A 10,444-nucleotide genomic window follows, 5' to 3' on the forward strand; every position below is an offset into this window, starting at 1 on the left:
AAAAATAACCACATTACTGAAAGTGATCAATGAATTCTTATCAAAATTCCAATAATACTTTTACAGTTTTTAGAAAAAACAAACCTAAAATTCATGAAAACACAAAAGATCCAAACTAGCCAAAACAATCCTAAGCAAAAACAGAGAAAGGTTGGAAGCATCAAAATACCTGAATTCATATTATACCATGAGGCCACAGTAACAAAAAAAATAAAAAAGCAGACATGTGGACCGATAGATGAGAAGAAAGGACACAAACAACCTGCATCATTACACCCATTTGACTCTGAACAAAGGGCCAAAAAACATGCATAGGAGAAAAAGCAGCCTCTTTAACAAATAGTGCTGGGAAAACTAAATATCTACATGTATAAGATTTAAAAAGATCCCTATCTCCCTCCCTGAACAAAAATCAATTCAAAATAAATCAAAAACTTAGGTATAAAATCTGAAACTTTGAAACTGCTAGAGGAAAACACTGAGGTCATAGGCACAGGTAAAGACCTCCTGAATAAGACTCCGATCGCACAGGAAAAAGAAGCAAGAACTACAAGTAGGACTCCACCAAATTTAAATGTTTCTATATAGCAATGGAAACAACCAACCTAGCACAGAGACACACTGCAGAGTGGGAGAAAATCTTTGCCACTACCCTTCCGATAAAGGATATTAACTGGGACATATAAAGAGCTCAAAAAACTTAACACCCATAGAACCAAATCGCATGATCACTAAATGGACAAATAAATTGAACAGACACTTCTAAAGAGACAGATAGTCCATAAGTATATGAAAAATTGCTCAACACCTTTAGTCACTAGGAAAGTGTCAATCAGAACTACAATGTAGTCATGTTCTTCAGCACGCCTACACCCGGTACTCTACCCTCTGTTAGCAGCTTAGCAGACAACTGGATTATGAGCTGGGCTGTCACGTTGTCACCAACTGGTGTCCAACTAAACCCTTATTTTACCTAACAATGACCCCAAAGTGTGAGAGCTATGATTTGGGCAAATCATCTATGACAAAGAGAAGCACGACCGGCTTCCTGCCAGTGGAAAATGTGAAAGTTCTCGAGTTTGATAAGCAAAGCACAAAATGCGTATTCCAAAGTGACTCTTCTATCCACGTAATCATGAACAAGGAAACATTCAGGACAGTTCTGCTGATGCACTTTCCAACTGCAAAAATCGCACACACATAGGAAATGCCCACTCAGGTGAGACGGAAAAAGCACTTATTTGTCTTACGTATGCACAAGGGGAAGCAGATCACCCAGGGTTCAGCACTATCCTCAACTTCAGGCCTCCACAGGGGACCTCAGCACACATTCCCTGTGGATAAGGCATTGTGCTTCAACCCAGAAATCTGTGAAACCCAACATACACCAGAGAACATTCAAGTCACATGTGCATACTTGTCACCAACGATCATCGATGGCTGAAACAACACTAATAATTAGATGAAATCCGAGTGGGGAGCTTCACAAGCGAGGAATCCAGCTGAACCCAGTAATCAGTCCTGGAGGACCATGACTAACCCGGGTGAACAAGGGTGCCACAGACCAGAAAACAACAGTGCCCTGGTGTCCATGCCGGCATCTACCACATACTTAGCAAAGTCAGCTCCAGGCACGGAGGATCACTGTGAGTTCGAGACCAGCCTGGGCTACACAGTGAGTCAGTGAGTTCCAGGTCAGTCTCAACCAAATAGTGATCCCAAACAGAGGGGAAGAATTTGACATACTGATAAGTAAGGCATATAGGACTCCAACTAGTCACGATACAAAAAAAAAAAAAAAAAAGAAAAGAAATGAAAAAAGAAAGAAACACTAAACCCTCACCAAAAATAAAAAATTTATGTGCTTAAGGACATTTTTCACAACATTGGAAGCATGGGGTTTTCTGGTCTAGCAACATGGAAAATTCTACAAGTAAACTGAAGAGAAAAATGTATACTCTTTGAGGCTAATAAAATTACAAAATTTGGCTGCATTGTTTAATATGACTTCAATTATCATGCCACTTGACATGCAGTTAGAACACACTAATAGTACACTAGTAATTCATAGCCATTTTCCAATGCACAAATCTTTTTTATCAATAATGAAAAAGTTTGCCAGATACGATGCCACAAGCCTGTAATCCCAGCACTCGGGAGGCTGAGGCAGAAGGATCATAAGTTCAAGTGCCACCTGGGCAACTTAGAAAATGAGTGAGACTCTGTCTCAAAATAGTAAATAAAAAGACCTGGGGATATAGCCCAGTGTGAAGGCCCTGGGTTCAATCTCGAGTACCATTAATTAATTGATTTTAACATTAAATGTATACTACACCACTTACATCCAGTACAAAAAGAAATAGATAAACAAAACAGTAAGAAGAGCTCTAGTTTTCCTTTACCAGCTTATTTAGTAATAGAGAATATACTTCAAGAATTCACTAGATGATCCAAGATAGAACACACTTACAGTAGTGCCCTCATCCTCAGAGGATTTGTTCCAAAGCTTCCAATGGATGCCTGAAACCACGGGTATAACGAACCCTCTACATACCATGTTTTCCCCCATGCATACATGCTGGTGATAAAGTTTAAAGCAAAAACTAGGTATGGTAAGAGATGAATGTCAATAACTAGTCACAAATGAACAATGAGTAACATTATAGTGTAATAATATCGATAGTCTCACTACTTTGCACATTACGGCCTTTATCAATAAAATAAGAGCCACAGGCTCACCAGCACTGTCCGTCTGATAGCTCACAAGGCTGGTAAGTGACCAATGGGTGGGTGCCATACACAGCGTGGAAACACTGGGCGAAGGGTTGATTCAGGTCCCTGTGAAGCAGGGCAGGAATCTTCCAGTCCATATTTTCAGACCACAGTTGACTGCAGTAACTGAAACCACAGAAAACTAAACCATGGATAAGGGGCGACGGCTCTAAGGCCTTCTCTGTCATTGCTTCTCTACAATGTTTTTACATGCTCCCCACCTAGCTTGCTTGTTAGGTGAAATGAGAGTAGTAAAGCAGAGAATGGTTGTGCTTGCATTAAGTTATCCTGAAGTATGGTATACATTGTATGATACTAAAAATAAATATTTTGAACTTGGAAAAACATTATTTTATTATGATTTTCTTTTTTAATGTTTTATTTTGAAATCAGTGCATGGACTCTAACTTAAGACAGATTTTTCCAAATACAAGAGGCAGAGAATTTTGTGCAAACATGGGCAACTCGGAAAGAATTAAAAGAAAACATTTTTATGATCTGAACTCAATGAAGTTTTAAGCAAAACCTACGCATTCCTTCAGCTTCCTCTGGCTCCTCCACGTCTTCTCCTTTTACCCCTTGGTCCCTAGAACACATCTCCCCCAGCAGGGGATGCCGATGGCTAAGAGGCTCTTCTGCAGTTTCAGATTCCTTAGATGTTTACTACCCTCTGCTTGGAGGGAACCATGCGTCCCTTATGGGAACCCAAAGCCCTCTACAACTGGCGAGCGACAGCAGGTCCCATCTGTCACCGACATTGCCAAACCCTAATTGCCACCCTAGTGTTACTCCAGCTCCTTTTCACAGAATGCATTTCTAATTTCCTCTCATTGTCCCTTATCTCGCCTCATGTTCTCCCGAAGGACTGCCTTCCTCTAATAACAATCTTGAAATCATCCACGCTGTTCTCTGATGACCTGCATGGCGAGACACAGCATTTATAATTTAAGGACTGAAACATCTCCAAACACTGCATGGAACGCGCGTATAATCCAACTCTCACATCTGTGCCAATGGTTACAACCCTACTCCAGTCTGTTTCTCAAATGGCACAAGTGCAGCAGCCAGCTTGCCACACGGTGAAGAAAGGCCAACTCTGCTCATCATTGACAGTTTACCCCAGCAAAGCTTTCAGAAGTCTGAATATCCAAGTAGGATTTTGGAAGAGAAAAGGAATCTGTTGCATGACCTCCCTTGTCTTGAAAGTGATTGACAGCACAGAAAATTGAGTTTCCCCCACAAGCTGACTCAAGATGCACCGCACGTCTCTTGGTACAGTCCGGTGACGTTGTCATCACATAGCAATTCATAAGTGACTGTCTCATACTTTGAGGGTGCTATATAAAGCCGTTTTCTACCAAAGACCTCAAGGAACTGTTCAGTGGATCTGAAATAGTCCCTCACATTAGTATTCAAGTCAGATGTTACCTCTTCGCTCACAGGAGGACATAAAATACACAGGGGGAAATTGTACCCTTGTTTCATAGTCATGATTCACTTTATCCATGATGAAAAAGTGACCACACCAGAAGCTATAAATAGAAAATCCCCTTCCATGATACCCTTACATAATCTGTAAGTGCAGATTTAAAATAGACCAAGACAAGCCAGATTCTTTTCCAGTCCCCATTCTTAAAAATCACCAATGAAGAAAGACAGCTTCAAAAGCTTGAGATTCAGCTAGTAACTTGAAATTCTTAAGGATGAGATCCTTTTCAAAAGTCAAGTCCTTTTATAACGCATTCAAGACTATTTTCCATTAGTATTTTTCTATTCATTGCTGATGATACATAAAGGCAAGAATGAGAAGAACTTTAAAATGACAGAAATTAGGTTGTCGTAGACTAGTAAAATGCACACACAGTTAGATGGAAATGAGTTTCCAGTTAGTGTCTCCAAGAGTAATAAAGACACCGCACAAATGCACGACCAGAAAATTGCCAAACACCCAATCTGCAATCCAGACCAGCTAGAGGGAATGTCACCTCAAATGGACCTGAATGTGACTGTAAGTTTATAAACAGAGGCGACTCATAAGGTTGTCACCAATCTGGAGGAAGGTCCTAAGAACAAAATCACAATCTAGAGGTGCTATATGCTAACTTGGTAATACTTGTTTTCCCTGAGGAACAGGATCACAGAATTCTTTCCCCTTCTTTCTTTGTGCTTATGGGTATCTTCTAAAGTTCTAGATTGATCGTGGGTAAAAATTATAGGAGATACATATGACGTGTGTGCTTAACCCTTCACAGTTTCCTCCTTCTGTCTGATCTCTCTGGACACTCACCTGCTAATTGTCAAAGTGTCAGCTCCCTCTCTCACCACTCCCACAGCAAAGGCTCTTGGGTAAAATGGACACCGATGCGAATCACATCTGCAGAAATTCTGAAATTTCAGACCATCCTAAAGACTTAAGCACATCAACATAAGCAGCGTTTTTGAGTCTTCCAGAGCTTCCTGAAATATTCCTGAGAATATTTGCTAGGCCCTATAAACAAGCATTCTCAAACATTTCACTTAAAATTGCCTCTAGAAGAAATGTTTATACTTCTTAGTGACTGGGCTGAAAAATGTATATTGGTACCGTGGCTATAAGTAGCTAGATACAGTCACAATATCGAGGCAAATTGAGGACCTGTCTTATTACAACCAAATCAAGACCTGGTTATTACCAAGCCGTGTCCTGCAAAATTGCAACCTAACTCAATGGGGCCAAATAAAAACAATTTCTGTTCCAAGCTTCCCATGACAAACCACAAGGCACCATATAAAAGAGTAAAATTATTCCCACATTTAGACTCATATTTCCATTGTTTTATGAATACAGGCTGGTTTAAAGTGTCATTTCCTGGTATAAAAATGACCATTACTTCAATGGCAAATACCACAGTGTCCTTTTACAGTGTTATATTGGCACGGGTACCTCTTTTCCTTTATGTTACCTTATCTATCCCCTCCTATAAATTTTAAATTCCAATCATAGCCTGCAGGTGGATGATTTCAGAATCCCAGCCTTCTGCTAATACCTGTCAGTCACCAGCTGCCCCCCTGAGTAGTCACTTTAGTCCTGCCAGCTGCCCCTCCTCTGTGAATGACTAGGTTGTCCTGGAGACACATTACATTTTCCTTCAGCTCTAATATTCTCAAAAATTAAAGAAACAGAGGCTGGGGATTTGGCTCCGTGGTTCTGCTGCCTGCCTCACAAGTGCAAGGTCCCGAGTTTGATCCCCAGTACCTAAATAAATAAATAAATAAAATTAATCAAAGAAATATCTTCAGCCTACTCTCACTGCCTTCATTTTACACCTTTACATCTAAAAACAAACAAATGAATAAAAAAAGCCTCTGTGGATCTCCAGTTTCTTCCAAATCCATTGTCCTCCTTGGCCTCACCACACCTGAAAGGTAAAGCACACTCTTGCAAGGTAAAACACCTGAAGGATCTCACTGCAGGTACATAGGCCGAGCAGAGGACTGGTGCTGGCCAGGTACTGGGCTTCCCAGGGGATCCAAGCACAGGTGAGCTGAGTGCCTGCACTCACCGAGCGGGGTCTGCAGACTGTAGTGAGCCCATGATTGTAAGTGGCACCGAACAGTGGCCTAGTACAGTGGAGCTCACCCTGTTCCGCCAGAAAGACCCTTTAAAGGAATCCAGTCCAGGCGCCTCCCTTCTGTGATGAGAATCCGGAGGCCTAGACTTTACCCCATAAACACAGTTCAAAGCTTTGTCTCTCCTAATCCGCATGTCTTCCCCCTCAATCAGCTGCGCCCTCCCAGGATGAATGATTTCCTCTAGGGACCAGGGAAATAGATGGAGTAAATTCCACCGAATCCCTCTGTAAATGCTATGTAGTTTATCTGGTTGTCAGCTCTTTCCTTTTAAAGGTCTTGCTTCTTTGGTAAGAAATTTTCTGATGCTCTTGTTAGAAGTAAGCTGAGTTGTTTGGAGAATAAGGGAGAATGTGATTGTGCATGAATGCTTTTCCTCTGCAGTTTTTCTTCAGATTTTGATATCTTATGTAAGTGTGTAAGAGTTGACTGGAAGTTTTTTTTTTTAAACTGGAAAAGTATGACTAAATACAGCTGTGATAAACTACAAATAATATCTTATTACTCAAGATTTTATTATATACGATATTCTTATCCTGTGATTCACTGTGGTTTCTTTTCTAATTTTTATTTTTATTAGTACATGTTTGCAGTACATAGGGGTTACATCCATCATGGGGAGTTGGTACATGGACATAACTCATCCTAATTCTTTTCATGTCCATAACTTCATGGTTTCCTATCAAGCAGAGGTCATTTCCAATGTTATTAACCTAAATACCAAGACTCTTATCCTTGAACCTTAATCCTGGCTCTGATCTTTCTTGTATCCTCACAGGCATAAAAGAACTCGACAGGAGGTGACTAATGGGGTAGAATAAACCCCAGCCCAGGAGGAGTGGGAAGATACAAAATGATAACTAAAAGTTAGCAAGTGCTTCATGCCAGGAAATTGTTTTCAGTGACTTATGAACGCTTCACTTGCCTTCACCGTAGACCCTGGAGCCGGGCGTTACTCCAGAGGACAGGAAGCACACCCTGGAGAGAGGGCCGCAGAGGTCACTGGAGGACACAGTTAGTACAGACCATGAATGGACAGGGGAGAAGCTCCAGAGGGGACAGAGGTGAAGGTGCCAAGGGGCAGGAAAGAGGTGAATTCCTCACACGTCATCATTGCTCGCATCCCCTTGTGTACCCACCAAAGACAGCCGAGCCCCCGACACATAGTAAGCCCACCGAAGTAGAAGTCGAATAAAAACACACATAGTGACAAAGGCCCATATGCGACCCCTAGGCCGATCCGACTTTCAGGGTCATCCATCCGCTGCGCTCCTGCTCTGTGCTCACCCCACCATGCTTAAACATTCCTAGAAACTGAATAGAGAAACGCGCCTGAAGTCTAGTTGCTTCCAAATTCCCCCTCCATTATGGCAGGGTGAGATTAAGTATTACGAGTCCCACTCTAAATATGGAGAGGCCGAGACCTGCAAAGACCCAGGCAAGTTTACAGCTAACAGAGCCATCTGGATTCAAACCTCGACATTCAAACTCCAGAGCAGCACTTTTCCCACTGAATCAAACTTTGCTCTTACCACAGAGTACCGTGTGCAGTCAAGATATATGAAAATTTACGGGATTCACGGAAAAAGTCAGAATTTCATTACGTTTACGTTAAATTTAAATAATTTCAAATTGTAAAATATGAATTCGGTTTTAATGCGATACATAAAATATAAAACAATAGTTCTAAAGGTTTTCTGTCACCCAATTACTTTAAATATCTGGATTTAATTTACTTAACAATAAATGTATTTTTACAGAATGTGGACTATAATCATATGCTCTTTTTTCTCTTTCTGTTCCTCATTTTAAAGATTTTACCACTAAAATAGAACACAGTAGGGACGCATATAGATGTACATAGCCAGAAATCTTGGCCCGTTGTAGTTGCTAGAGCCAGGCACCACCAATACGTAGCATACTCCTCATTATGTGCCCATTTGTTTCTGGGCACAGAAATCAAAAAATTTTATACGTCTTTTACACTAAAACACAATGGTTATTGTTTAAATTTCTGAGCACCTGACAGAAGCTAAGAGGTTACAAATCTGATTAACCTTTCCACTAAACATCAGCTGCATTAAACGGAGTTTTCACTTTTTCCCTTGTCATACCTTTTTTTCACCACAGCCTTGAGGGCTAAAGAGAACATGATCCAGATTGTTTCCCAGGAATCCTGGGGCAATGCTTTTGTTGCGCTGGTTAAATCGGTTCTGATTCCTGTGGCTACAACAGAAAGGAGGAGTCTTTTCTAGTAGGCATGCCCTGAAAGCTATTCTTTTGGAGCAGACTTTTAAAAAGCAAGTATTTTTTATCATGACCACATAGTACAACAGAGCTGACATTTTTCAGAAATTTTTTTAGGGCAGGGTCATCTAGGATTGATTTAGACATAATATTCCCATTTGGTAGCAGCTGATTTAATTCTGCCACTGAAATGTCTTCGGTTTGGAGTTGACTGTTCTTGGGCGTATTTTTCTGTCCAGACATAACCTAAATGGCAGATGGCAAGAGGTTCTGTAAAGATCAGATGGACCTGCCCAGCCAAAGGCAGCCCTGCACAACCCATCCGTCACCTCCAGCACATCAATCTCGGCCTCTCTCGGCCCTGCTCGCATGGAGCCCTACAGAACTTCAGCTGCAAAAAGTAGCTACAGTCAGTTTTTATATCAATGCCAATTAAATCTATGAGGATATTTAGCACCTCGCCGCCTTTCATGAGGAGGAATGAGCCCCTCAAAATCCTCAGCACCCCCGGGTCCATCCACGTTGCCCACCTCCCTGCTCTGCAGTGTGCAGCTGCTGAACACTGAGGCTCGTGTGGCACTCTTTCTTCATCACTGGAAAGGACAGGGATCCCAACAGGGATCCCACACTCTAACAGCGTTCTGTTGGGTTGGCTCCAACAAAGTCTGTACCGGCAAACCCACCCTCTAATACAGTATTCCGGGAAAGAGGACTGACTATATTTCTCACAGAAGCACCAGTGGCGTGCCTGGGTCCCTCTTCTATTTTGGAACATTTTTCCCCAAAAAAATGCTATTTTCTTTGCTTGCCTTCTCCCTCTCCTTTTCAAAGGCAAGAAACTACAATGTCCTCTCCATAGCGGGAGCCTGCTCAAGCCTCTATCGCCCTGTTCTTGCCAGCCCTTCTAATATCTAAGAAGCACACTATAGATTCAGCAAGTATGAGAGGGGGCTAGAGTTCCACATAGCATGTTCATTACACTAAGCATTTACACACCCCAGGCATAAACACGATCTATGTGTCAGCTCTCAGGCGGCTCCAGCCCCAGCTTTATGAACTGTATTCCTCAGCCAGGGAAGCAGCTCCAGGAACTAGGGACATGGTCAATGATTACTTTCATCTTTCTCCTTTTAGCTACTCTTTAAAAGATTTGTTAAGATGAAGAATGACAGCGTGGCATTGCTGAGCCATTTTGATTGCTTTCCTATTTCATTTATCATGACCTCTGGAACTACTATTTGGGGTTTTGCCTTCTAGTCATCCAGAGTCTTGTTTTATTAAAACTAAGTTCCGCATCCTCACTGGTTCTTTTCAGATGGGCCTCCTGGACACACACTGTTGAACAGAAGGGACTTATGGTGGAATTCTTCTTTAATAAAGACACACAAGTGTGTGATGTACATGGTCACCGAGAGTCACTATGTATGGTTAAAATTGTTATTGGATCACTCGTACAAAAAAAAAAAAATGTAACGCCAATTTCTCCTCAGTCCCGACTCTCTCCACAAAGGGGAGACCTGAGAGAGGCAGGGAAGCGAGCACGACGGGCGCGAGGTGCCCACACCGCGTCACGTAACCCTCGAAGCAGCCTCCGAAGCAGGTAACCGTGCAGGTGTGTCGGACGTGCAGAAGCGCACAGTGAGCACAGAGCTGGGACCCTCCTCACTGGGCCGCTGGCCCTGTTGCTCGCTTGTCCCTCTCTGCTCTCAGCCCCGAGTACCTGAGGGTGAGGGCTCACCGCCTGCCCGATCATAAGTCGTGCGCATGAGAAGAAAGGCGAAAATCTACATCGCTCACTTTTCTCTCTGTCCTTAGC

This window comes from Fukomys damarensis, unplaced genomic scaffold, assembly GCF_012274545.1.
Source record: "Fukomys damarensis isolate Sample0158 unplaced genomic scaffold, DMR_v1.0_HiC HiC_scaffold_30, whole genome shotgun sequence".
Classification (NCBI taxonomy): domain Eukaryota; kingdom Metazoa; phylum Chordata; class Mammalia; order Rodentia; family Bathyergidae; genus Fukomys; species Fukomys damarensis.